Here is a 27,309-nt window from a genome sequence, read left to right on the forward strand (position 1 = left end):
CAGTAACATTTACTTAAATATCAAAATAAAACATTAAAAATAGATTTAACAAAAGGCAAAATTTATATTTTGAAACTTCAAAACATTGTGGAAAGATCTATATAATTGGGAAAACATCCTATTTTCATGCGTTGGAGAAATTATCATTGACAAGAGGGCAAGAATCCCAGCCCACATTCTGGAAAATTTGGCAAGCTGATTGTAAAAATCACATGGAATTACAATAAGCTAAGAACAGACAAAAAAAAAATTGGAAAATAAGACCAAATTAGAAGGACTCACCCTTTCCGATTTCAAAAGCTAGTACAGAACAATGGCAATCATGACATCTTGATAATGGCACAAAGATAGACATGTTATCAATGAAACAGAAATGAAAGTCCAAAAATAAGCCCATACATCTGTAGCCAACTGATTTTTGACAGGGTGACAAGACTATTTGTTGGGGAAAAAATGCCTTTTTAACAAATGGTGCTGGGACAATGGATAGCCATATATAGAAGAATGAAGTTGAAAAATTGTTTTATTCTGCATACAAAAACATACTTGCATGATCACATTTAGGCATGTTTGAACAAATACCTGGGTACTGTGGCCTATCCAAGTTGACATATAAAATTAGTCATCACACAGACCTTCTATTAAGTACAGAGATGAGAAGACTATAAGGAAGAGAAATAAAAAATAAGAGAGAAATAAGATATAATGAAAATAGGATACAGAAGAAAAGAAGCAGCTTAATATCAGATCTATAATTACCTCCTTTGTCCTTGGACATCATCAGGAGGAGAGTAGGGAATGACAAGAGGATGATACAAGAAGCAATGATGAGCAAAGGAATAGTTAAAATCATGCATAAATATAAATATTCATTAAGGGTCAAAATAATTATTAATTGGAAGGTTATAAAAGGAAGTTGAAACTAACATTTTTAATAATTTAATGTAAGAGGAGAAAAAATAAATCAAAAGTCAAGGGGCCTAACTGTTGTGTAAGGTTTAGAAGAATAGTAAGTAATATTAAAGGTGCTAAATAAGTATGAGATTTTATGTCAAATATTCATGTTAAAAAGGTCAGACAGTATACATTAATTTTAAATGTCACTAAACAAAATGAATTTGAACAGCCTACATTTTATAGTTAAGAGGCAAAGATTCTGAGATTTGGCTTTTTAAATGCCAGCTATATGCTCTTAAACAGACGGACAAAGGATAATGGAAGGATAATGAAAGTAAAGGGACAGTTATAGGTATAACAAAAGGGTATATCAGGTGAATATTATAAAAAGAAAGCTGATGCAAAATATTAATATTTAATATATATTTACATATAAAAGATATACTTTAAAAGATGATAGAATAAAAATATCATTATAAACTGAAAAAAGAACAATGCTCTGGCAATCGCAATAAGTGTAAAATGTGCATAACGTATATCATTGCCTTAAAATTAAAATGATAAAATTGCTGAGAAAATTTAAATTTTATAATTATAGAGTTCAGATTTTAAAGCCAGTTTCTCAATAAATACTACATCAAGCAGATGAATATCATTCAGTAAGAAGATATGCATATACATAGTTCTTTCAATTAATACAGTTCAATTAATACTTTGACTGTAGGTCACCCAACCATTGGAGATCAAAAGTTTTTTTTGAACCCATGTGAATAATTTACAAATAATCTACTGTTCCACAAATCAAAAGTCTACAAACAGTTAATAATCAATAGCAAGCAAAATATGTTATCTTAAGGAAATACATTTAAACTAGATGCCAATGGCAGAATAAAAATCCAGAAGTCACTACATCTCATTGTATGTTTGAGAGAAAAAAGAAGATCCTATATAATTCATGAATCCAAGAAAATCTAATAGCAAATTATAAAATATTTAGAACTAAATAAAAATTAAGTTAACATAGAGACAACTTAAGGGATTCAACTATAATTGTTATTACAAGATGTATAGACTTACATGTTTATAAAAAAGTAAGGACTGAAAATTAATGAGCTAAGAATTTAACTCAAGATGTTAGAAAAAAGAACAAGAGCATATACTCAAGGAAAGCAAAAAATAAAAAACAAAAAAGCTATACAGAATACAATAAAATAATGACTCCAAAATTAACTTGAGATATCAAGTATGAACTGGCCTAAATCTAATAAACATTAAATTGAGGAACAGAAAATCCAATTATGCATATTTTCCCAGAGGACAGGTGTGAAGAACATGGACAGTAACACAAATTCTCATAAAGTGCTGAAGGGAGTGATAATTGTTACAATCATTTTAGATTATTATTTATCAACATAAGAAAAACATATATACACTTCGAATCACCAATATCCTTTATTAATTATATATAATTTAGATAAACTAATATGTATGTGAATGGGGGATATGTATAGGAGAGATCAGTGAAGAATTATTTATAATAGTAAAATACTTGAGAAAAAAACAAAATGTTCATTAGGAGAATGGATAACATATTTATATGATGAAAAACTACACTGCAGTTAAAGTGAATAAAATTTAACTATAGATATCAGTAGGGATAATATCAGAATAGACAAAATAAGCAGAACTGAAGAATAATATGACTGTCATTAAATTTGGAAAAGTATTTAGCCATTTATTAAAAAATGTTTTTTGCACCATTCTCTTTCTTCTCATCTTCACTCACAAGTCTCAGAGTCTTTGTTCATATTTTTTCAATATATTTTGAAATATATTGAAACACAATATATTCTGTATTCTTCAGATTCAATCATTTCTTTTGACATACCTTCAAGTTCACTGACTCATCCCTTTTCCATCCCCATTTTACCATTGAGTCCATTCTGTCATTTCACATGTTATATTCCATTTAAAAAGTAGTATATATGTTCTTGCTGAAAACTTCTATATTTTTACTTGCTTCAGATCTGGTCACCTTAACTTATGAAACTGGTTATAAGATCTGCTTTAAAGTCTTGTCTTATAATTGAAACATCTGGGTAATCTCAGGGTCAGCATTTGTTACTTGTCTTTTCCTTGCAAGATTTTTACATTTCCCTTGATTTTTGCATGTAGAATAATTTTGGATTGTATTCCAGATTTATTTTATAAATAAATTTATAGATTTAAATATTAATTTATAAAAAATTATTTTAAATAATTTATTGTGGAACTCTGGTTTCTGTTAAAATCTTGAGAATATTGATTAGTTTTGTTTAGTTTTGTTTAAGCAGGTAATCAATGCAATTAAGTTCAGACTGCAAGTTCTTCCTCACATTTTGTGGACTGTGGTTTTAATATCAGTTTAGTTTTTAAAGCATTTGCTTTATTATTTGATCTCTTCCATGTATGTGCCCCTCAGAACATGCTCTGGGACTTGTGCAGATGTGTACATAAAAGTTCAATTCTCGAAGCCCTTGATATGGGCGTGGAAAGAGGGAGGTGTTCCACACAAGTGTAGCTTGAGGGTTACCCCAGGACTTACGTCACATCATGCACAGAGTTAGGAATCTGCTTCTCCTGGTCTGTTTTCTCAGGGAGCCATAAGAGGCTCCTTTTATCCATTTTTATGTCCATCAAGGTGACATTCTCTCATAGTTTTAGCCTCCCACACTGTCACACAGTTTCACATGATTGGGCCTGCCCTGTGCAATGTGACAAGGGAAGAGAGAAAATATAGTAGGAATTCTAGTCATATTTTTTTTTCTGATGTCTCTACACAGAGAGGCAGGTTTTCTGGTGGTGTCTTAACACCTCTGCTGAATAGATGCGCTCCTGTAATATAGTTCTGTGAATGGAGTTGGTCTTGGAACAGGACTTAAAAAGAAAAAAAAAAAAGCTTCTGGTTTTGACTTTTTATTAAGAGGATTTTGACTTTTTATTAAGAGGATTTCACATTCTGTGGGGCCTTTTTCTTTGTCCTCTTGTTATAAAGATAACTGCTTTTGGAGATTTTGCAGTCCCCACCCCATATGTTTCTGATTTGGCCGGCTCATCTGGGAGATAAATGGAAAGGAAACAAGATGCTCACCAATACACTGTGGATAATTCTTCACATTTTGCCTCTATCCCCAGTTGTTTTGTTATTATTCAGTTTCCTGAGAGTCTTCAGGTAGTTGCTATGGTATTTATCCAGAGGTTTTGCTGTAATCACTAAGAGAAATGCTATGCTTTTCTTTCTTGCTCCATCCTGGCTGTACCCCAAGGCTATCATTCATTTTTTAAATAAACTTTATTTCAGAATAATTCTAGATTTATATAAAAGTTGCAAAGGTAGTACAGGTGGTAAGTAAATACTTCTTACTCAACTTCTTCTAATATTAATATTTTCCATTTCTATAATACATTTTTCTAAACTAGACATTATTGTTGATGGTACGTTAATATCAAGTAAAACTCCAGGCTTTACTTGGATTTTGCATATTTTTTCACTAATCTCTAGTTCTTTTTTGTTTTAGGATTCACCGTAAAGGATCATGTTGCATTGAAATATATTTTGAATATACAAACTTAGAAAAAAAAGATGGCTAATATTCCAAGCACTTTTGGATACTTGAGATCACCATTAGCAGATGCTGGGGAACGCACTGCTTGCTGTAGCTCTAAGATGTCTCTAGGCACAGGAAATCTGTTTTGACTATTTTGGTTGAGCCAACCTTGCTGTCAGTGATTCTGTGATGGCTAGAGAGCTCTAGGTATGTGGCTTCATGACCACACTCACATGGCCACTGCTGCCTGCTTGGTCACTCCCTCTTCTTACTCCATGAGTTAAGCTCAGAATAACATTGCTAGGCCCCTTCCTCCACCACCTAGGTTAGACACCAAATAGCGAAAGATATTTAGTAATCAGAGGGCTCTAATGGGAGGCCATTGCATATGAAAAGATTAAATCTGGCCAGGCGTGGTGGCTCACGCCTGTAATCGCAGCACTTTGGGAGGCTGAGGCAGGTGGATCATGAGGTCACGAGATCGAGACCATCTGGCTAATACGGTGAAACCCCGTCTCTACTAAAAAATGATACATTTTAACAGAATGAAGGACAAAATCCATCTAATTATTTCAATTAATGCTGAAAAAGCATTGATAAAATTCAACATTTCTTCTTAATTTAGAAAACCCTCAAAAACTGGGTACAGAAGAAACATAACTCAACATAATAAGAGCCATATACAACAGAACCACATGTAGTATTACACTGAATGGGGAAATTCTGAAATCTTTCATCTAAGATCTGGAACATGACAAGGAGCTACTTTCACTACTGTTATTCCACATAATACTGAAAGTTCTAGATAAAGCAGTCAGACAAGAGAAAGAAACAAACGGCATCCAAATTGAAAAAAAAGGAAGTCAAATTTTCCTTTTTTTGCAGATGATATGACCTTATATTTGGAAAATTTTCAAGACTTCACAAGAAAACTATCAAAACTAATGAACAAGTTCTGTAAAGTTGTAGGATACAAAATCAGCATACAAAAACCAGTAGCATGTCTATATTTTAACAGCAAACAATTTGTAAAAGAAATCAAGGATGTAATCTTATTATTATATCAACAATTAAAACACCTAGAAATTAAGTTAATGAAAATGATTAAAGATGTCTACAATAAAAACTATAGTGTAAGTTAGTTCAACAATTGTGGAAGACAGTGTGGTGATTTCTGAAGGATCTAGAACCAGAAATACCATTTGACCCAGCAATCCCATTACTGGGTATACACCCAAAGGATTATAAATCCTTCTACTATAAAGACACATGCACACATATGTTTATTGCAGCACTGTTCACAATAGCAAAGGCTTGGAGCCAACCCAAATGCCCATCAATGATAGACTGGATAAAGAAAATGTGGCACATATACACCATGGAATACTATGCAGCCATAAAAAAGGATGAGTTCATGTCCTTTGCGGGACATGGATGAAGTTGGAAACCATCATTCTCACCAAACTAACACAGGAACAGAAAACCAAACAACACATGTTCTTACTCATAAGTGGGAGTTTAACAGTGAGAACACATGGACACAGGGAGGCGAATATCACACACCAGGGCCTGCTGGGGAGTCAGGGGCTAGGGGAGGGATAACATGAGGAGAAACACCTAATGTAGATGATGGGTTGATGGGTGCAGCAAACCACCATGGCACACATATACCTATGTAACAAACCTGCAGGTTCTGCTATGTAACGAACCTGCACATTCTGCACATGTATCCCAGAACTTAAAGTACAGTAACAACAAAACTAATATTGATACAAGAAATTGAGGAGGATGCAAAATAATGAGAAGATATTCTATGTTCATGGATTGGAAGAGTCAATATTCCTAAAATGTTTCTACTACTCAAAGCAATCTACAGACTTAATGCTACTCCTATCAAAATACTAATGACATTCCTCACAGAAATAAAAAAAAATTCTAGAATTTATATGGAAACACAAAAGATGTAGAATAGCCAGAGCTATCTTAAACAAAAAGTACAAAGCTGGAGGAATCACATTACCTGATTTCAAATTATACTACAGAGGTATAGTAACCGAAACATCATGATACTAGCATACAAACAGACATATAGACCAACTATCCAGCACATTGGATTGAGCAAAGTTTCTTTAGTAATACTACAGAAGCACAAGTAAACAAAGCAAAACTGGACAAATGAGATCACAGTATGTTAATAACTGTGATGGTTAATACTGAGTGTCAGCTTCATTGGATTGAAAAATACAAAGTATTGATTCTGGGTGTGTTTGTGAGGGTATTGCCAGAGGAGATTAACATTTTAGTCAGTGGGCTTGGAAAGGCAGACCCACTCTTAATCTAGGCGGGCACAATCTAATCAGCTGCCAGCATGGCTAGAATATAAGCAGGCAGAAAAATGAGAAAAGAGAGACTGGCCTAGCCTCCCAGCCAACATCTTTCTCCCATGCTGAATGTTTCTTGCCCTTGAATATCAGACTCCGAGTTCTATAGTTTGGGAACTTGGACTGGCTCTCCTTGCTCCTCAGTCTGCAGATGACCTATTGTGGGACCTTGTGATCATGTGAGTTAATACTACTTAATAAACTCCCATATATTATATATATATATAGTCTCCAGAGGGACAGAACTAATGAAATATATATTTCTGTCCCCCTAGAGAGCCAGGACTGATACAGATTTTGGTACCAGGAATGGGGTCTAGAGGAACAGAATATTAAATATGCAGTTCTTTTGTTGGTTTTGGGGTTTCTGGAGTTGCCTGCTTAATATGGTTAGACCCAAAAATACTAAGAACTCTACTTCTAGTAGTACGGAGAACACTGATGGTCCTTAGCATGAACTATTTAGAGATTTATGCAAAATAAATGCATTTGACACTCCTGATTCATTGCTCATGAGAGGCAAGGAGTTTAGTGACTCCATACATAGCACCTTTGACCATATGTGGAGAACCAAGGAACATATTGAAGCTGGTTGGTTGCTCCTAAGTTCAGTAGAAAAAGTGATGAAATAAAATGATGAACTCAGGGATTCTATCTCCTGGCTTCAGAAGCAGATACTGAGCCTCAAATCTACTAAGATTGCCCTGAGTGAGAGTCTTATCTCCTGTGGAGAAAAAGCTGAAATTGTGGAAAAACAGACATAAGCTCTTATCCTGAAAGTGGCTGACCTGCAACAAAAGGTGTATGCACAGCCTTGCCAGTTGTCTACGGTTAAAGTGAGGGCATTGATTAGAAAAGAATGGAACCCTGCAACTTGGAATGGGGATGTGTGGGAGGACCCTGATGAAGCTGGGGACACTGAGACTGTAAACTCTGATAAGCCTTTTTGCCAGAAGAAACAGCTTCCCACCCCCAGTAGTGGTAACATCCCCTCTGTGACCCATGCTGCCATCAGCCCATCAGCCTTTCCACCATTGTTTGAGGAGATAAACCCTGTGCTGTCTGAGGCAACAGTGATGGCCATTTGAAGTCGCAACTACAATGCCAGCTCGATGACAATATTTTGCAGTGCTGGGGTAAAGTTCTCCAGAAGGCCACGTACACTCTGAATCACCCATAGCCAGGATTCATGGGTCCAGAAATCAAGGGGTGGAAGTGGAAGTGGCACCACTCACCATCACCCCTAGTGACCCACTAGCAAAATTTTTTCTTCCTATTCCCACAACATTACCTTCTGCTGGCCTAGAAGTCTTTGTTCCCGAGGGAGGAATGCTGCCACCAGAAGACAAAACAAGGATTTCATTAAACTGAAAGTTAAGATTGCCACATGGACATTTTGGCCTCCTCCTACCTTTAACTCAACAGGCTAAAATGGGAGTTATAGTGTTGGCGGGGGTGATTGACCTGGACTATCAAGATGAAATCAGTCTACCACTGTGCGACGGAGGTAAGGAAGAATAAGCATAGAATACAGGAGATCCATTGGGAAGTCTCTTAGTATTACCATGCCCTGTGGTTAAGGTCAATGGGAAACTACAACAGCCAAATCCAGGGAGGACTACAAATGACCCAGATGTGTTAGGAATGAAGTTTTGGGTCACTCCACCAGGAAACAAACAAACAAACAAACAAACAAAAAACATGACCTGCTGAGGTGCTTGCTGAGGCAAAGGTGATTCAGAATGGGTAATAGAAGGTAGTCAACAGTAGCTATGACCATGTGACCTGCTGCAGAAACAAGGATTGTATTTGTCATGAGTATTTTTGCCTTCTTTTGTTAAAAGCATGTTTGTGAATTCATACACTTATACTAAGAAAATATCTTGGTTTTATTTCCTTTCTCCTTTATTATGTGACATAAGATTAATTGACTACACATCAGCATTTAAGTAATGTTAATTTTTTGTAATAGTACTTAGTTTGGGGATTTGTGCATTTCTGGTTGTATGAAGGATAGTTGTGTTATGTTAGAGGTAATTATGACCTTATTATTATCTTTATTTGAAGATTATATATGGTCTCAGGAGATGTGTATGGGTTAAAGTTGAAAAGAGGTGGACTTGTGATGGGTAATACTGAATATCAACTTGATTAGATTGAAAAATACAAAGTATTAATCCTGAGTATACCTGTGAGGCTGTTGCCAAAGGAGATTAACATTTGAGTCATCAAGTGTTAATTGGGGTGGGCACAATTTAATTAGCTGCCAGCATGGCTAGAATAAAAAGCAGGCAGAAAAATGTGAAAAGAGAGACTCACCTAGCCTCCCAGCCTACATGTTTCTCCTGTGCTGAATGCTTCTTGCCCTTGAACACTGGACTCCCAGTTCTTCAGTTTTAGAACTCAGACTGGCTCTCCTTACTCCTCAGCCTGTAGACAGCCTATTGTGGAACTTTGTGATCTGTGAGTTAATACTTAATAAACTCCTTTTATATATGTATATATCTATTCCATTAGTTCTGTCCCTCTGGAGAACCCTGACTAATACAATAATCTTCCACACAGCAAAGGAAGCAATCAACAAGGTGAAGAGACAACCCACAGAATTGGAGAAAATATTTACAAGCTACCCATGTGACAAGGTATTAATAACCAGCATATAAAAGGAGCTCAAACAACTCTATAGAAAAAATCTAATAATCTGATTTAAAAATGGGCAAAGTATCTGAATAGACATTTCTCAAAAGAAGACATACAAATGATTATCAGGTATATGAAAAGGTGCTTAACATTATTGATCATCAGAGAAATGCAGATATAAACTACAATGAGACATCATCTCAGCCCAGTTAAAATGGCTTATATCCAAAAGACAGGCAATAACAAATGTGGAGAAAAGGGAACCTTCATATATTGTGGAATGCAAATTAGTACCACCACTATGGGAAACACTTTGGAGGTTCCTCAAAGAGCTAGACTAGAACCATTATATTATCCAGCAATCTCACTTCTATGTATATACCCAAAAGAAATAAAGTGTATCAAAGAGACATCTGCACTCCTATGTTTATTGCAGCACTATTCACAATAACTGAGATTTTGGAGAAAACGAATTGCCCATCAATAAATGAATAGATAAAGAAAATGTGGTACGTATACACAAGAGAGTAGTATTCAGCAATAAACACAATGTGATAGCCTGTCATTTGCAACAACATGGATTGAAAGAACTGGAGGGCATTATGCTAAGTGAAATAAGCCTAGCTCAGAATGACAAACTGCATGCTCTCACTTGTTTGTAGGAGCCAAAAATTAAAACAACTTAACTCACTGAGATAGAGGGTAAGAAGGATGGTTACCAGAGGCTGGAGTGTACTGAGAGATGTGGGGAGGAAGTGGGAATGGTTAATGGGTATACACAAAAAAATAGAAAGTGTGAGTAAGACCTAGTATTTGATAGCACAACAGCGTGGCTATGGTCAATAATAATTTAATTGTACATTTTAAAATAACTAAAAAAGTATAATTGGATGGTGTGTACTACAAAGGATAAATGCTAGAAGTGATGGATACCCCATTTACTCTGATGTGATTATTATGCATTGCATGCCTATATTAAAATATCTCATATACCTCATAAATATATACACCAACTATGTACCCACAAAAATTAAATATAAAAAAAGAAATATGGGATGTGTTTCTGGAACTTTGAGAAATGCCTCATGCATTGTCTGATAGGAAGAGCCTCAAAGGCCATCTGTCTTAGTGTGAAAAACATTTGCAAAAGTTGTGGATATTTGAAAAGGCCTTGCATGTTTTAGGGACACTCTGGAGCATTATTGTGGCTTGCCTGAAGTAGGCTATTTCTTGTGATGCTCTATATTTTCATTACTAAGCTATTTCATTGATGTCTTAACCTTAATACCTTCTGAAACAAACATATCAACCCCCTACCAAAACATATTAACACATTGTTGTCCATATAATTATTCAACCAGCCAGTACCTTGGCTCAGGGTTACAAAACTTCAGTTCTATTTGGCTTGACCCTTGCCTTTGAGTTCCAAATGTAATCAGCTACATGAACCTATGATTCTACCTCCAAAATAATGATAACATCCTACTTCTTCAGTTTTATTAACATTGCCCTGTAGATCAACAACAATCTTCTCCTTGATATTTATAATTAATTTTGGAAGAAGGAGTTGCATGGGTGAATGAATTAATGCATAAATTGGTTGCTGGTTCCAGACATCTTTCTCAGGGGATAAGCATAGGAGGAAGGAGTTAGCATCTGGCTCATCTTAGTGCTACACATATTATTTAATATAATGCCTTGTAGATGTGGTCATTGTGCTTTTCTTCTATGATTAGCTGAGCATGGCCATCTGCTAGTTTGATTTGTTTGGCCCTGCCAAATCCCAGTTTGAAATCTGATCTCCAATATCAGAGGTGAGACCTACTGAGAGGTGTTTGGGTCATGAAGGTGGATCCTTCATGAGTTGCTTGGTGATATCTTCATGGTGATGAGTGAATTCTTGCTCTATTAGTTCCCACAAAAGCTGGTTGTTTAAAAGAGCCTAGTACCTCCTTCTGTCTTGCTTCCTCTCTTGCCATGTGATCTGGAAGGCTTCCTCTTCACCTTCCACCATGAGTGGAAGCAGCCAGAGTCCCTCACCAGAAGCAGATGCTGGCACCATGCTTTTGCACAGCCTTCAGAACCACGAGCCAAATAGATCTCTTTTCTTTATAAATTACCAGATGTTCCTTTATAGAAACACAAATGGACTCAGATACCATCATAAGTACATTATGAAAGTACATCAATTTGAATATGTATCAGTGCTCTTTAAATGTCCTTGAACAAACAGGTGTGGGAAAAATATATTTAATATGGTAGCAGTCTGAAAGGAAGAGAAACAAATTGTATCCCATAAAAGTGTGGCTTTAAGTGGCCATTTGTCTGCTGAAATTGTTATTACAATTGAAACAAAAATCAGCAATCTGTCTGGATTCTTTTAATAAACAAAAGGTATTTAACAAAATTATAAATTATATTGCTGTGGCAAGAAAATAGGATCATCCACACTGAAATGATCCAGCTGTTTTGGGCTGTGTCATTTTAAAATATTTTGTTTCTATTTCTTTCCAAATATATTTCTATTTGTTTAAATAGAGTTTTTTGTGGTACTGATTGAAAGAACATATTCCAATTTTTTCAACCCTGTGATTATGCAGCTTCTGTGTGAGGTTCTATTTGATTGTCAAGCTAGGCAAGACTTTTTGTGTTGAGCTGTCTTTGTACTGGCAGGCTTCGAAAGGATAACATGGATTTCATCAGCTCTGACAAAATGCTATGCATTTCACATCCCAGACCTCGTCAAGTTCTACTGTGTAGCACACCTTAATTTCCTATAGATGTGTGCATTACATTTCTCACTTGTGTTTTCCCAAAATACTTGCATCTTTTTTTCTAGCATAATGCATATTGCTGGCTTTAAAATTGACATTTTTTTTTTCAGAATGCAGATGTGCTTTGAAGATGATTAATTCATTCTGCCTGTCAGGGAAGAGATAATATGATCAGGAAAGACTGCAACAGAAGTTATTTGGGCTTATCTGATTTAGAGCAGTTTATACATAAATAACTAGAGTGTTGGTGAGAATGGACAGGAAATATAGGTGTACTCGGGAGGTGGGTGGTTAAGCCAAATGTTGAGTGGGAATCAGAGCTGGAAGGGAAGGTGTTGGAGAAGCAGGAGTCAGGAAAAAGACAGAAAACATGGAAAATAGTGAAATAAAAGTTATATATATATATATATCTCCTGAGAATGATAACATCTCAGGAGACAGGTATAAACATGGAAAGTCAAACATAATATTGTGTTTATCCAGTTTTAGGGGTACTCTTTAAGAAGTTGAGATGAGGCTGTAGAGGTAAAAGGAGAGTGCCCTTGGAGTTTCTGTGCTAAGCTGATATAAAAAGAAGTGGGGCCAATTAAAAAATCTTAGAATCAAATTAGGGCCTTTAGAATGCTTTTTCTTACTCTTTCCAAAAACAAAGTCACCTCAGAGACATTCTGTACATTTTGGTGGGCTTCTAGCACCTACTTATTATTTCTCATTATGGGGAAGTTCACCAAGTATATTTATCAAATGATACTGGGATATCCTGATTTAGTTTTAACAGCAGTTAATATTTCATCTGTTTATTTTAAATCTTCCTCTTTAAGAACCATCCACCTTACCTTTCTTAAAAATAATTTGTTAAAGTGGTCTAACTAAGAATATTAGAAAAAAAAATTAATGCTTGGTCTACAATTGTGAAAGCCATGAATGAGTTTACCAGCAGGAGGACAGGAAATAAAACGTTACCTCCCCTCTACTTAACTAAACATTTCCCCCACCTTTATGTTATTGATGCCACAAGTTACATCTTTATATATGGTGTACTTATTATTTATTTATTTTTTGAGATGGAGTCTTGCTCTGTAGCCCAGGCTGGAGTGCAGTGGCGTAATCTCCGCTCACTGCAACCTCCGCTTCCCAGGTTCACGCCATTCTCCTGCCTCAGCCTCCCAGGTAGCTGGGACTACAGGCGCCAGCCACCACACCCAGCTAATTTTTTGCATTTTTAGTAGAGACGGGGTTTCACCATGTTAGCCAGGATGGTCTTGATCTCCTGACCTCATGATCCACCCGCCTCAGCCTCCCAAAGTGCTGGGATTACAGGCCTGAGCCACCGTGCCAGGCCTATTGTGTACTTATTAACATGGATTTATAATTCTTTATTTTTTTAAAAATTCTATAAACAAAAAGTGGAGTTGCCAATCAAAATCAAAATAATACAGGTTTTTATATTTGTCCATATACTTAATTTGTAGTGTTTCAAGTTTCTGCCTAGTATGATTTTATTTCAACTTGAGGGAGTTCCTTTATCATTTCTTCTAGAGTAGTTCTAGTGGTAATAAACTCCCTTAGCTTTTGTTTACATGGAAATGCCTTAATTTATTTCTCATTTTTGAAAGATTATTTTGTAGGATATAATACTCTTGGTGAACAGTTTTTGGCTTTATTTCTGTTTCTTTCACCACTTTAACTATATCATTCCACTGGTTGCCAGCCTGCAAGGTTTTTTGTGGAGAAATCCATTAATAATCTTACTGAGGAAGTCTGAGATGTGATGAGTCACTTTTCTCTTAGTATTTTCGAGTTTCTCTCTTTGTCTTTAACTTTTAACAGTTTGAATATAATGTGTCTTGGTGTGGGTCTCCTTGAATTTATTCTAAAAGTAGTTGGTTAAACTTCTTGTGTTTGTATGTCTCTGTCTTTGCTCAAATTGGGAAAATTTTAGGCCATTATTTCTTCAAATAAACTACCTACCCCTTTCTCTCTTCTTTTTCTGGAACATATATAATGTATATATTGGCCCAATTGATGGCATTTCATATGTTCCTTGGTCTCTGCTTGCTTTTCTAGTTTTATTTCCTCCATAGATTCAATAACTTCAAATGATTTGTCTTTAAGTTTGCTAATTTTGTATTATACCTATTCAAATCTGTAGTTAACATTTGAATTTGATTATTGTATTTTGTAGGTCCAAAATTGCTGTTTGGTAATTTTTTAATAATTTATATTTCTTTTTTTTACATTCACATTTTGTCACATATCATTATCCAGATTTACTTTAGTTCTTTATATTTCTCTTCAACCCTTTTAGTATATACAGGACAGTTGTTTTAATTTTTTAATTTTTTGTCTAGTAAATCTGAATCCTATGTTTCTTCAGGGTGGGTTTCTGGAGAGTTATTTTCTTTCTTTGAATGGACTTGTTCCCCTGATTCTTTGTATGACTTGTGATCTTTTATAGAAAATTGAGCATTCACAAAATCAGCCACCTCTCCCAGCCTTTGTAGATTGACTCCATGAAGGGAAAGACCTTCACTAATTGACTCAACATGAAAGCTTAAGTTTCTTTAGTTCTTTCTGGGCATGCACATTTCCTGAGCATATGCGTATGCTGTTTACTCAATTTATCTATACACATGGCTGTTTTTAAATGTCTGACTTTCCCAAGAATCTAACCTCTGCCTCTCTCAAGGCCTTGGATTTTCTATGTAGTTTTTTGCTTGTAATCTCTTGCTGTCAGACATCCCCATAGGTCTCCAATTCCACTGCACTTTTTACATGCTACAGCACCACCCACTGCTTTCTGCTTTCTGCTTTCTGTCACCTTCAACATGATATCCAAACCATGCCTCCATTCCTGCATTAGTTCCAAGTCAGGTGAGACTGAAATCAGTTCCTTGGGTAGCTCCCAGTCAAGCCAAACATTGCAAGTTAATTTTATTCATTCTCTTCCATCATTAAGGAGGAACTGGCAACTAGGCAGTTTCCTCCTGACTGCATCAAGCCACATTGCATTACAAAAAGAACGTGGTAGGGGGAACAAAAACACAACACAATTTCCCACTGTTTTGAATGTGTGTGTATGTGTTGTGTGTGTGTGTTGTGTGTGTGTTGTGAGTGTGTTGTGTATGTTGTGTGTGTGCACATGTGTGTCGTGTGTGTGCGTGCATGTGTTGTGTGTGCGCAAGTGTATGTGTGCTGTTTGTGAGTGTGTGTGTGTTTGTGTTGTGTGTGTGTGTGTTCTCTCTCTTTATTAGGTCTTCACTTAGCTGCTATAGACCCTTGCCTGGTTTCTAGAGCTCCCACAAAGCTATTCTAGTTAGTCTGTTGTTGTCTACTTGACATTAAAAAAAAATTATTAAATTAATTTCATTAAATTTGTTGAAAAAGAAATAAAGGGTACAATAAGATAATATGATATATATTAGGATTGAGGGGCTTGTTGAAACCATAACTCACAATTCCAAATGTACCTTTGCAAAACCTTAAATATCCTTAAATTTGTATATTTAAATGTTGTTTCGAAGATTTAAAAAAATCTTGTTTTTACTACATAATGTGAAATTCTGGTCCCATTGTTAACATGGCTTATTTTCAGTTGTCTGGCATTTTTACAGCTATTGCTCCATGATAGCTTCTTTATGTCGGAACAAGGACCTAGAGCTTCCTAGTGTACCATATTACTAATGTCTCTCTCAGTACAAATTAGTTTTGAAAGTATATGTGATCTCGGGAAATGAAAGACCATTCTCCAAATTAGAGAAGGATAGATACAACTGGTTAATTGGTTTCCATTTTTGTTGAGAGACTATCAATAGTGAACTAAAATTAAAAATGCAAATTCTCTTGGATTGAGAAAAGGTAGAACAATTAGAACTTCCTATTTTTCATAAACTTCAAGAAAAATGAAGGGGTATATTTCTCTGTACTGCTTACGTAGAATGTGAGTATAAATTGTTGCAGCCACGAAAATACTTACCACAAAAGAGCTTAGACAATTTAATAGAAATGGCCTGAATCTCAATGGAAAGTAAAATTAATGTTCATATTTGTGATAGTATGTGATAGAGATATTTCAATTAACCATACAGTTACATGCAAAATTATAACTGTGGTATGTAAAAGAAAGAAAAACACACCAAACTGAGAAAGTGTAGAATAGGAGGATCTTCTCTAAACTGTGAGATCAAAGAAAAATTACCTGAGAAAGCAATATTTGAGATCTAATCTAAAGAAAAAAATATATAATTGATGTAGTAAGGGCTAGGCAAACAATTTTGGGAGAAGGGAATACTACAGTCAAATATTATATAGAAAACAAAATAGCACATTGAAAGATTATCAAAGTATAGGGTGACTGGAGGATATATGATAGGGGGTTAGATGATGCTCCAGTAAGGTCAGATTGTTTAGGTTGTTGTGTGATACCTTAAGAATTATAAATGTGTCATCTATCTTAAGGCACATGATTAAAGGGTTTTAAACTGGGGAGGAAGATGAATATGAAGCTAAAAATGTACCAATTATAAAGAGGCTGCCGATTATTTAGATAGGAGCATTGGAAGAATATTGGAAGATAGGAGGAACATTGGAAGAACTGGAAGGAATGGGTTTTCCTTTTCTCCATTTGGGGAACAGGAGCTGAGATAATACATTCATCAAATTTTGGTTTCGTTTTGAGCAGCTAAGAAAACTGCATTTTCCAGCACATTTGGATCTAGGCATTGCCACTTCTGGCCAACAGAATGTGAGTAGATAAACCATTTCTATTTCTAGCGCCTACAAGGTCCTTTGGGATCTCCCACTCTAATTTTTTTCCACTCACTGAAGCCTAGATCTTCAAAATTGCTGAGTAAGTCACGTTTTGGAAGGAGACTGAATCCCTAAGACATCACTTGGAGAATAGCTACTCAATCTTTACCCAACTTCATCCGGGCCATGAATAGGCATTTACAATGTAAAATGACTGATATGCATAGGTGTTCAGGTTACCTCACCACAGACATAGAAAGCGTTTGAGACATTCTTGTCCTACGTGCATAGAACATACATCTAAATGGAGAAATTAAGACAAAACTAATATTTGGAAGTTGTCAGTAAGTAAGTGATAATTAAAATTATGAATCCAGATGGAATATTCTGATAAGGGAATATAAACTGAAAAGACAGGTAGATATGTTTAATACTGTTGAAAACTATTGGAAAGCAAGTGAATTAGAGTCCAAAAAATCTGCATTAGATTAAAGGTCAAGGGGGAGATGACCTTTGAAAAGCTATTATTACATGGTTATTTGGACAAAAGCAGGTTGAACAACATTGAGGAATGGAAGGTGATAAATTGGAGACAGAATAAATAATATTCAAATAATTTTGACTTTGAAAAAGAAGAGAGAGTATATTCTGTTTGTCAGATAGGAAGACAACTAAGTATATTTCAATATTAAATATTTAAAGTAAATATAAATAATATAGAAGGGATAGTCAATATTTAAGGATCCCGAAAAATAAAGTTAGGAGATGCAAAGATCTAGTGAACAGATTGATTTGGATAGGTGGAAGGGTAACTCCATTATTGTAACCAGAAGGAAAGAGAAAAATGGGCAAAAACGCAAATCTATTCCTAGACTGGTTAGCAGGAAATCTAAGATATACTTTCTTTCTTCTCTGTGATGTATTAGGTACAAACGTTATTTGCTGAGAGGGAGTAGGGGGAGAAATATGATTGAGGAGACTGAAGAGGCAGAGAAATGATTAATCGACTGGAGAGGCATGACATGTATTCAGAGGAAATAAAAATACTTACATAACCTCACCTAGAAATTTTTCTCTTAAGAACTAATTCTAGGGAAATAATAAATGCATACAAAATTTATCCACAATTGTGTTTTTATTATAGTGCTACATATAAGTGCATAATATTACATAAATAATGAAAAAGGGGAGAGTGATTCAATGAATTATAATATATTTGAAGTATAGACTATTATATTTTCATTAAAATATATAAGAATATTTTAAAACCTAGGAAAATGTGCTTTTATTAACAAATGAAAGTAAAGTATTGAAATTGTGTATTGGTGTGTGTATGTGTTCCTGTGGAGAATATAAGACTGAAATGTAATTACTAAAGCTTTAGCAATGAATATATTTTAGTGGTGAGATAATGGTAATTTATTTGTTTTTTTACATATTCTTTTATATTTCAAAAGTTTACAATAAGCAGGAACTATACACATAAAAACCTATCTCATATTTTTTTCTTTTAAATATCATTTTTATATAATTTCAGACTTGTAGAAAAATAGTTAGAATAGCACAAATAATTACCTTACTGTTTACTCATTTTCCAAGAGCTAACAGTTTATACCATTTTCTTTTTTCTTCATATATGCACGTATTTTTTCAATACATATTCTCTTCATCCCAAAACACTTTAGTCTATATTTTCTAAAATAGAAATTTCACATGATTAGAGGAAAATAATTAAAATCAAAATTTAATACTGATATAATGCCATTATATATAGACATTATCACAATTTTTGCTAGTTGTTCAATGTTTTTTATAAAAATATTGAATCTTTATTTGTTGCATTTGGCTGTAAAGTCTTTTTTTTCTTTTCTATAATCTAACAGTCCTCCAAGTCCTTAATTAACAGCTCTTTTTTATATTTCATTTATTTGATAATTTTTGAGAGTTCTGACAAATTATTTCATAAAATGTCCTCAGTTTGAAAGTGGTTCATTGTTTCATCATAATAAAACTATCATTAGGTGTTTTTGGCAAAGATGCTGCAGAAGTGATATTGTGCCTCTCTTAGTGCATTGTATTAGGAAACACATGATATTGGCTTGACTGATTTTGGCAGTGTCTGTCAGACTTCTTTGCTCTGAAGTTTCTATTTTTTATTATAAACATCTTGTGGGAAGAGGCTTTGAGACCATGAAATATCCTGTTAGTGCTTAAACTTTCACCCATTAGGATGATCCACTTATGATTCTTGACTCAAGCAATTATTACCATGATGGTGGCCAAATAGTGATTTTCTAATTCCATTTCTTCTTCTACATTTATTAATTGCCTTTCTCCTATAAGGAAGAACTTTATTATCTTATGTATTTATGTACATACATATATATGTATATGTATGTCAGTATTAGAATAATGCATTATTTTATTCAATAGATTATGGTTCATTACTACCATTACTTATGTTATGATGAGTTTCTCCCATACTAGACCAGTAAAAGTCATTTAAATAGGTCCTTTTGTCCTTCTAATAAGTTCCCATCATTTTTTAAGCAATCTTCTACTTTCCAGAATAAGAGGATATTCGAGACTCATATACACTTCCCAGACACAGTCTGGAATTTGCTATTTCTCAAAAAGATCAGTTGTTCCCTTTAGTGGAGAATATTAGAAAGCTAAAATCTGGGTACTATATGTGCTCATTGATATAGGGATTTCATTGCTTCTAGGCCCTCTAAACTGACAGAATTAGAAAATCTATCATCTATCTTTCTTCTCTCTCTCTCTCTCTCTGTCTCTCTTTGCCTCTCTCTATCTATCCATCTACTCATCTATCATCTATCTTCTATCCTAAGTCTGAGCTAATATTGATATCTTCAACTTAACTCCAATGTCACAGAATTCATTTTTTTCACCTAATCTGTTTTTATATTTGTAATTCCCTTCTCTGACAGAGAGCTTCATTTCCTTCTTACCTTGGGTATGGGGCAGGGGAAAACAGGGGCGGGGATTCTGGCCAAGTAACTGCCAGGGGTCTGAGCCCCAGCCACTTGTTGCTCACTCCCCTGGTATTTCACCTTCTTTGTTTTGTACTTTTTGGGAATTTCTCAAACAGGAGAAACATGGCTCCCTTTACTGTAAATAATATATTTTCTCATATGAACTTCATGTGTATTCAAATATTTTAATTTGATGAGATGATGGAGAATCCCAGGATGGTGTGAGAGAGGCAGTTCTTGGAATTAGCCTTGCTCATGAAGAAAAAGAGTTCTTTACTTAGGTCAAGGGCAGATGTTAGCAGAGTTATCTCATGTTCAGTTTAAGTTATCTGGATTGAGTGGAGTTGGTTGGGCTAAGGAATACCTAATTTATTGTATTTGCCAATTTAATCTCCTCTACTGGATTGATAAATGTATAAGCACTTCTCAAGGTTTTCTGTTTAAAGATATTCTTCCCTTCCTGCCATATATGTACAAATGGTGCATATATGTACATTTTCCATCCTAATGGCTCAAATTTCTGTCTTACAGTTCCCACATTTGTATCCCTAATTCAGACTTGCTTTCTTAGTTCCATACTTCAAAATTCTACTCAATACATCTATCTGGACTTTTCATATAGGTAATCAAAGTCTCAATGCTGAAAACAATTCATGATCTTTATCTCTAACCTTATATTCTCTAGCTATCTGTGTTCTATCCACCATAATCACACAAGCCAACAACGAGATTAGATGCTTTTCACTCATCTCTTGTTTATTCTCATATTCCATCAATAAATATTTACTTCTTTTTTTGTTTAATATGTTTTAATTCTATCAATTTATTTCCATCTCGACTGTAACATGCTAGTCTAGAATAAGACTTTTTCTCTTGCCTTACAGAAATATTCTCTTGTCTGGTCTTGTGACATCAACCTTTCAATTCATATTTACCTCCACAGACAAGTATATGTCTATAAAATATAAATGTGTTTAAAATAATCAATAACTTAAATTTCAATAAGTACCCTTAAAGTCTTAATATTGATCAAGAAGATCTTGTACAAATGTGCGTCTACCTTATTTGGTATAACCTACAGTAAGCCACAAGCACCACCATCTCCTTTCTGTGATTCGGCAGCAATAGCTTTCGATGAGTTCTTCCAAGGGACTCACCTGCCCCTGGGACCTCATCACATATTTTTCTCTTCTCAATTCAGTTAATCGGAATTTATATTTCAGAGCTCTGTTCAAATACTATTTTTATGGCATTAGTCCCTAATTCTCAATTATATATTAGCACCCTCTCATTATATCCTCACCTTCTCTGCAGCACTTAACATAGTTGTAATCAGATAACTGTGAAATAAGTGCCATGTTTAAATCCACCACAAAAAAAAAAAGTTCTATGAGGAACAGGACCAAACTGTCTTACTTGCCTTTCTAATTCAAGCATCTACTGAAGTACTTGGCACATTACCTAATTGCCCAATATTAGTTGATTGTTAAAACTAAGGCTTTATGGGTTGGGGACATTTAGATAAATATAGAGAAAGGTTTCCAAGCAGGAGATGAAGCATAAGAAAAACCGTTATGATAAAAAAATTAACATTCACCTTCTTGTCAAAAGAATATAGTTGTGTATGGAAAGTGCACCAAAGACAAAGTTTAAGGGAAGTTTTCCTTAGAGCCAATATGGAATTTTCCTGAAGGATTCATTTTAAAAGGCATGTATCAGCAATGGGATTTGGCATAAATATTCCTGTGCATTTGCACTTTCCTGTGCTATCTTGCTTGGCACCAACAGCCCATACATTCACAATACAAAGTCTTTCTTCTTTCAAGTTACAGAATAAGCCCTATCACGCATTCTGTGATCTTCATTTTCAGAAAACTTAGAGTAACTCAGGTTTCTATTCAATGATTTACTCTTAAATGTAATTTATGCCAAATTAGATTATAGTTTTGTGAGGCTCACTTTGTTTTGTTTGCTTAATTTAGTTTGTGAGTTAAGCAGTCTTAAAAAAAGTTGACATTGATACTAAGATTTTTCTCCTTTTCTCTCTTATGCATTCTCACAAGCACCTGTGCTTACCTTTAGCATAGCCCTCATCACAGTGACCGTCACACTTGATTCACTTGTCCATACCTCCCTTGACTGTGCTGCCTTTAAGAATAGACTTTATTTCTCTGTTCTTTTTATCTAGCATCTGACATGGTATCTTGCTCAAAATAGATGTTCAGGAAATGCTTATATCTGGATGGTATAAGGATGGACAAATCAATGAATGACTCTTGTATAGCAAATAATTCTGACTGATTGTATCAAGGGCATAACTGGAGCTGTGTGACACAAAAAGAGAGAAAATATAAAAGCCTGTGATAAGATATATCAAACAATAGACTAAAAGACTTTAGTTTCTCGTTCATGTTGCATAATTGGAGGTTACATGATATTACGGTACATTAAAGAGAACATAAAATTGTGCCACAGAGATTAAAATTCAGCGTTGTCACCTTCTTTCTCCGGGCTAAGCACTCAAATTTCCTGAGCCTATGCTCACTCATTTACATAACACATTAGAAACGATAATATGTAACTTATGGGTTTATTTACATTGTCAAGGTCAAACAGGAATGAAGGTGGTACATCATGACATAATATACAAATATAGTGTTTTAATTTAATAATTTATTTCTAATGAATATTGGCTATTCAAGTAACTGATTAAATTCATTATAAAATACACAATGAATTAAGTCCTCTTTGAAAGAGCAATTCAAGAGTAAAGAATCTCTAATGTAATTGCTGTAAACGTGAAATGAGAATGTGTTTTGAGTCACCCTGAAAGGTCAGAGGTCTGACTCAGAAAAACAGCAGCACCCTCACTTCATCTCATGAAATGACAGCAATCTAAACACTGTCCATTTATGGGGAGGTTGGAGAAAATGGGAAGACACTAAAAACAAGTTTCTATGAACATAAAATTCTAGTTCTGAATTTAACCAAACACAAGATCTACTACATGTCACTTAAATTCTCTGTTTCATCTTTACCTATAACAGTTTCACTGAATTATGAACCATTTTCCAGGAATGCAGAGAACTTAGATCAGAATTTATTCAGTATGAGCAAACTTCAGAAGCCAAAAGGTGGCAGATAAATCCAAAAAGGTGGTGGTCATACCTGCAGCAGGTGTAGCACATTCTTCCAGGAAAAGGTTTTGTCATTTGAATGCATGACAGAAAGTCAAGGCCCAGAAGCAATTTGGGAATTACTCTTAAATTCCTGGTGAGACTAAACAAAATGAAAATTCTTTCACATCCATCCATGCATGTGACTTTTTATACAAAACTTCATAACAAATGTTTGAAAATGAGTAGCTCCCATCATAAAACAGTGCATATTATGAATGCAGCCACACAGAATATGTGTGTGAAATATAGGCTATCCCAGGATGCGGTGTCCAAACAATGAAAGCATGCCACATACATTCTCATTTATTCCACAATAACCCATAAGGCTGGCATTATAATTATTGCATGAATGTCTAGAATTAGGAAAGTGGGGACTGAACTTCTTACAACTAAATAGCAGAACTGAGATAAAAAGCCAATTTTCCTGACTCTAGGACTAAGGGGATGTGATGATACATAAATTGTTTTGTTTTTCTATTTTCCCAAATATATTAAATACTGTAATATTTTCAGTATAAATTGAAAAAAAAACCACAAAAGAGTTATCCACTTATTTCAAAATGCCTCTATAACTAAAATTAATTTTGGAATTCCTGTTTACAACTGCATTCAGAATCAGTAGCATGCCTGCTTAAACAGATAAATGTTATGAAAGAGTTTGATTTGAGAAATAGATGACATTTAGAAAGAAGACTAGAGAAAAAGACCAGTTACAAAGTTGATGAAACATATTTTATAAAAATGAAATGTGACTATAAAGTAATAACTGTTTTTGTTTGCTTGTGTTTGCATTCCTGCTGCTGGCATACTGGCTCTAAAATCCTGTTAAAAGGGGGGCTCGATGTTTGAAAATGTTTCAAATATATGAACAAATGCATTTTCCCAAAGTAACATTTTTTTAAAGGAAAAATACTGTAGATGTAATTAATAACTTTTTTTTTTTTTTGGTGAAAGGGGCATGGAGTCTGCACAATGACAGAGCTTAGGTTTTTACTCAAAATGTCTTAATTCAAATTCTGACTCATCTAACTTCTACTTTGAGCTCCAGTTTCATCTGTAAAATGGAATAAATAATACCTGCCGATAAGCTGTGGCAGGACTTAAAGACAGTGCTGGTAAATCACGAAGCACAGAGCCACACCTAAAAAACCAGCAAATATTTTTCATATTTTTAAAAGTCTCATTACAACATTATAAAGGAAAGAGGACTACATTGTCCTTGAAAGGTGACACCACTTCAGAAACAATTAGTAAATTACATTTAACAAAACTTGGAAGTCATTTAATATTATATTTGTATAAAAAAATACAGCATTAGTCAATTGCTAAAACAGAAGTGACTTATATACTATTTTTAATTCTCTCTTTGGCCAGCTTGGGAGCATAATGGACAGAGCGTACCAAAACTGATGTGGCTAAATGATCACTGCAGCTGTAGAGTAGGCATTGATACTGAATGAGTGATTCCTCCCACTTTAGTCTTTTATGATTTTAGCTATTTTAGGGCCCACATCTTTTCATATAAATTTTAGAAAAAACATGACCATCTCAAGCAACTGGGGCTCCCACTGGTCCTTGCTGGCAGCTGAGACCTCCTTCCTGGAGGGCAGGAGTCGTTTCCACATTTGAGCTGCCTGTTGCTGCTAGGCAAGGAAGGAGAGTTTCCAGTCTGCGGGGGACAAATAATATTTAGTGAGCTAGGGGCTTGCTTATTTTGGTAGGATCCTCCCCGCCTGTGTGGAATAGAGAACACTTCATGAAATGGATTTGTGTGTGTGTGTGTGTGTGTGGCAAAATCCTTCTCCTAGTGTTCCCTGACCTTCTGTCTCCGTGTAGAAGAGTGGAATCTTAGGCCTGGTGGAGAAAGATGTGACGGCTTTTTTAATGTGTAAGTTTGACTCTGCTACGTATCCTGTTATTCAGTCAAACAATAATGTAGGTGCTGCTGTGAATGGATTATGCAGATGTAATGAAGGCCCCAGTTAGCTGCCTTTAAGTCGTGGTGATTGTCCTGGATAACTGCATAGCTCGGACTGAATCCGCTGAAAGGTGCCAAGGCAAGACTGTGGCTTCCCTGGGAGGGGGAAGAGATTCCACCTGTGGATAGCAGCCTGCTCCATCCCCATGGCGTTCCAGTCCTGCTCCTGAGCTTCTCTTCCTGACTGTGTGGATGACAGCTTCAACCTGTGCTTTTGGCTTTGAGCTTGCCTGTGACCCTCCCTTCCTACCTGTCTGACTTTTCTGCTCCCTGGTTGAACCCTGACTGATATAATCAGTGACCCTTTAATTGAGCATTTCAAGACAAAATAAATCTTAATATAATCAAGCATCTGTCGAATGGCTTCAAAAGAAATCTATCCCAATTAAATAAATAAAAAGCAATTAATAAACAATGGATTTAATGACTACATTCCTGTCAACTTAGCTTACAAAACCACTCAGTAATCAAGCTGGTTATTTTGGTGCAAATTTAGCTCATTACACCATCAATCTGATTGGAACTGTGATAGGCAGGCAGCCATTAGAAATCAACAAAATTGTTACATTGATGAATTTGTTATCATCCTGTGCCATGGTCCAGCATTGATGCTTTTCTTTTAAATCCAAGTATCCACTCAGTCAATGAATAACTGACCTCCCACTGTGGGTCTGTACTTCAGTAGATTCTTCCCAGAAAATAGAAGCTACAAAATAGATTTCTGGCTTCATGGAGATTTTCTTCTAATGGGAGAGGACTTAAAAAGTGCACATATACAATGGCAAATGATTTTATTCCCTAAATAAAAACATTCATTGAGTATCTGCTCTGCGTCACAAATGCCATTCTAAATGTAGGCATATAATGAGAGAGGTAGAAATAAAATTTATCATGTGTATCCACAGTTAATTACTATTTTTAGCAGTGCAGTAATTTACTAGATCACTCATTCATTCAACAAACTATTATCTCTCCCAGAACAATATTTGCATTGCTATTGCACCTTGGGTTTTGTGTAGTATAAAGTGAAAAGGACAATTCTGGGTTTCCAACAGCACAGGAGTTTTAATTAGCAACATGATTTCCAGCAGAATCGTGAAAAATGTATTTGCATCAGGCCTAACTAAAAAGAAAATATAGACAAATTTAATTTAGAAATTGTTCTCCAACTGCAACATTTTGTAATATTCTTCTATTTCAGCATGTTTCTACCCCTTCCCCTAAATGCTCTCACCATGATCAAACAATTTACATCATATGGTATTTGACAAAGATATTAGCAGACACAGGAGCATCAACATTGCCAATGAAATTTTGACTTCAGCTTACAGCAAAGATCTTATATTACTATTTTCCTTTGGGCTCTCAGTATACCCACCAGCATCCACTCTTGAATGGTAAAAAATCTCCATATAACTCTGGACTATACTTAATAAGCACTTTTAGACAAGTGCAAAAATAACACAAATCCACCTAACGACCTGTGGGATACAGTGGACAAAACAGCAGGAGAATATGCCAATTTGCCTTGATGGGCGCTAGAAGGGAAGAGCACCTTAAGAGTCCATAATCTTAGAGAATGTAATTGAGGAACTATTGACCAGACCAGAGGACACTGAGCTTCACATATGGGCACGTACTTGGAAAGACCAATATAGTTTCCTTAAGATGAAGCCATGTTAATATTTACAAAGCACCTTTTTAAAGCCAAACATTGATCTGGTAGACTAATGAGACGATTACTACCCTCAAGAATCTGGCAGGATAATATGGGAAACGAGAATGTAAATTAAGTAATTCCAAAACCACGCAGATGTTATGATAGGTATGTGCTGAGTGGCAGTGCCGAGTGTAGCTAGGTACCTTGAGAGGAGAGGCTCATAGGACTTGCCCAGAGAAGGAGTTGTCAGAGGTATGTTTTAAAGGGTGAGCAGGATTTTGTTGGGAGGACAGTTCAGGCAGAGGAAATGGCATGGATGAATTCACAGAGGTGGAAAGGAGAATGATGACATCACAATGATTTGAAAAGTCAACAGATACCATAAAAACAGAAGTCTTTTTCCTTTAAAATCTAACATATTTAAGAACCAACCAGCCTCTTATTGTAGTGTTTTGTCATAACATAATT

The 27,309-nt window shown here is 35.2% G+C and overlaps 1 long non-coding RNA gene across 1 annotated transcript; it reads right to left on the reverse strand.

The window, feature by feature from the left end:
- Positions 1-19,159: 19,159 nt before the first annotated feature.
- Positions 19,160-27,107, reverse strand: LOC115831846. Its single transcript, XR_004027338.1, has 4 exons — positions 27,045-27,107; positions 23,193-23,303; positions 22,101-22,348; positions 19,160-19,364 (listed from the first exon to the last, which is right to left on the reverse strand). It is a non-coding gene; the product is annotated as an uncharacterized LOC115831846 (long non-coding RNA).
- Positions 27,108-27,309: the final 202 nt, after the last annotated feature.

This window comes from Nomascus leucogenys, chromosome 20, assembly GCF_006542625.1.
Source record: "Nomascus leucogenys isolate Asia chromosome 20, Asia_NLE_v1, whole genome shotgun sequence".
Classification (NCBI taxonomy): Eukaryota; Metazoa; Chordata; class Mammalia; order Primates; family Hylobatidae; genus Nomascus; species Nomascus leucogenys.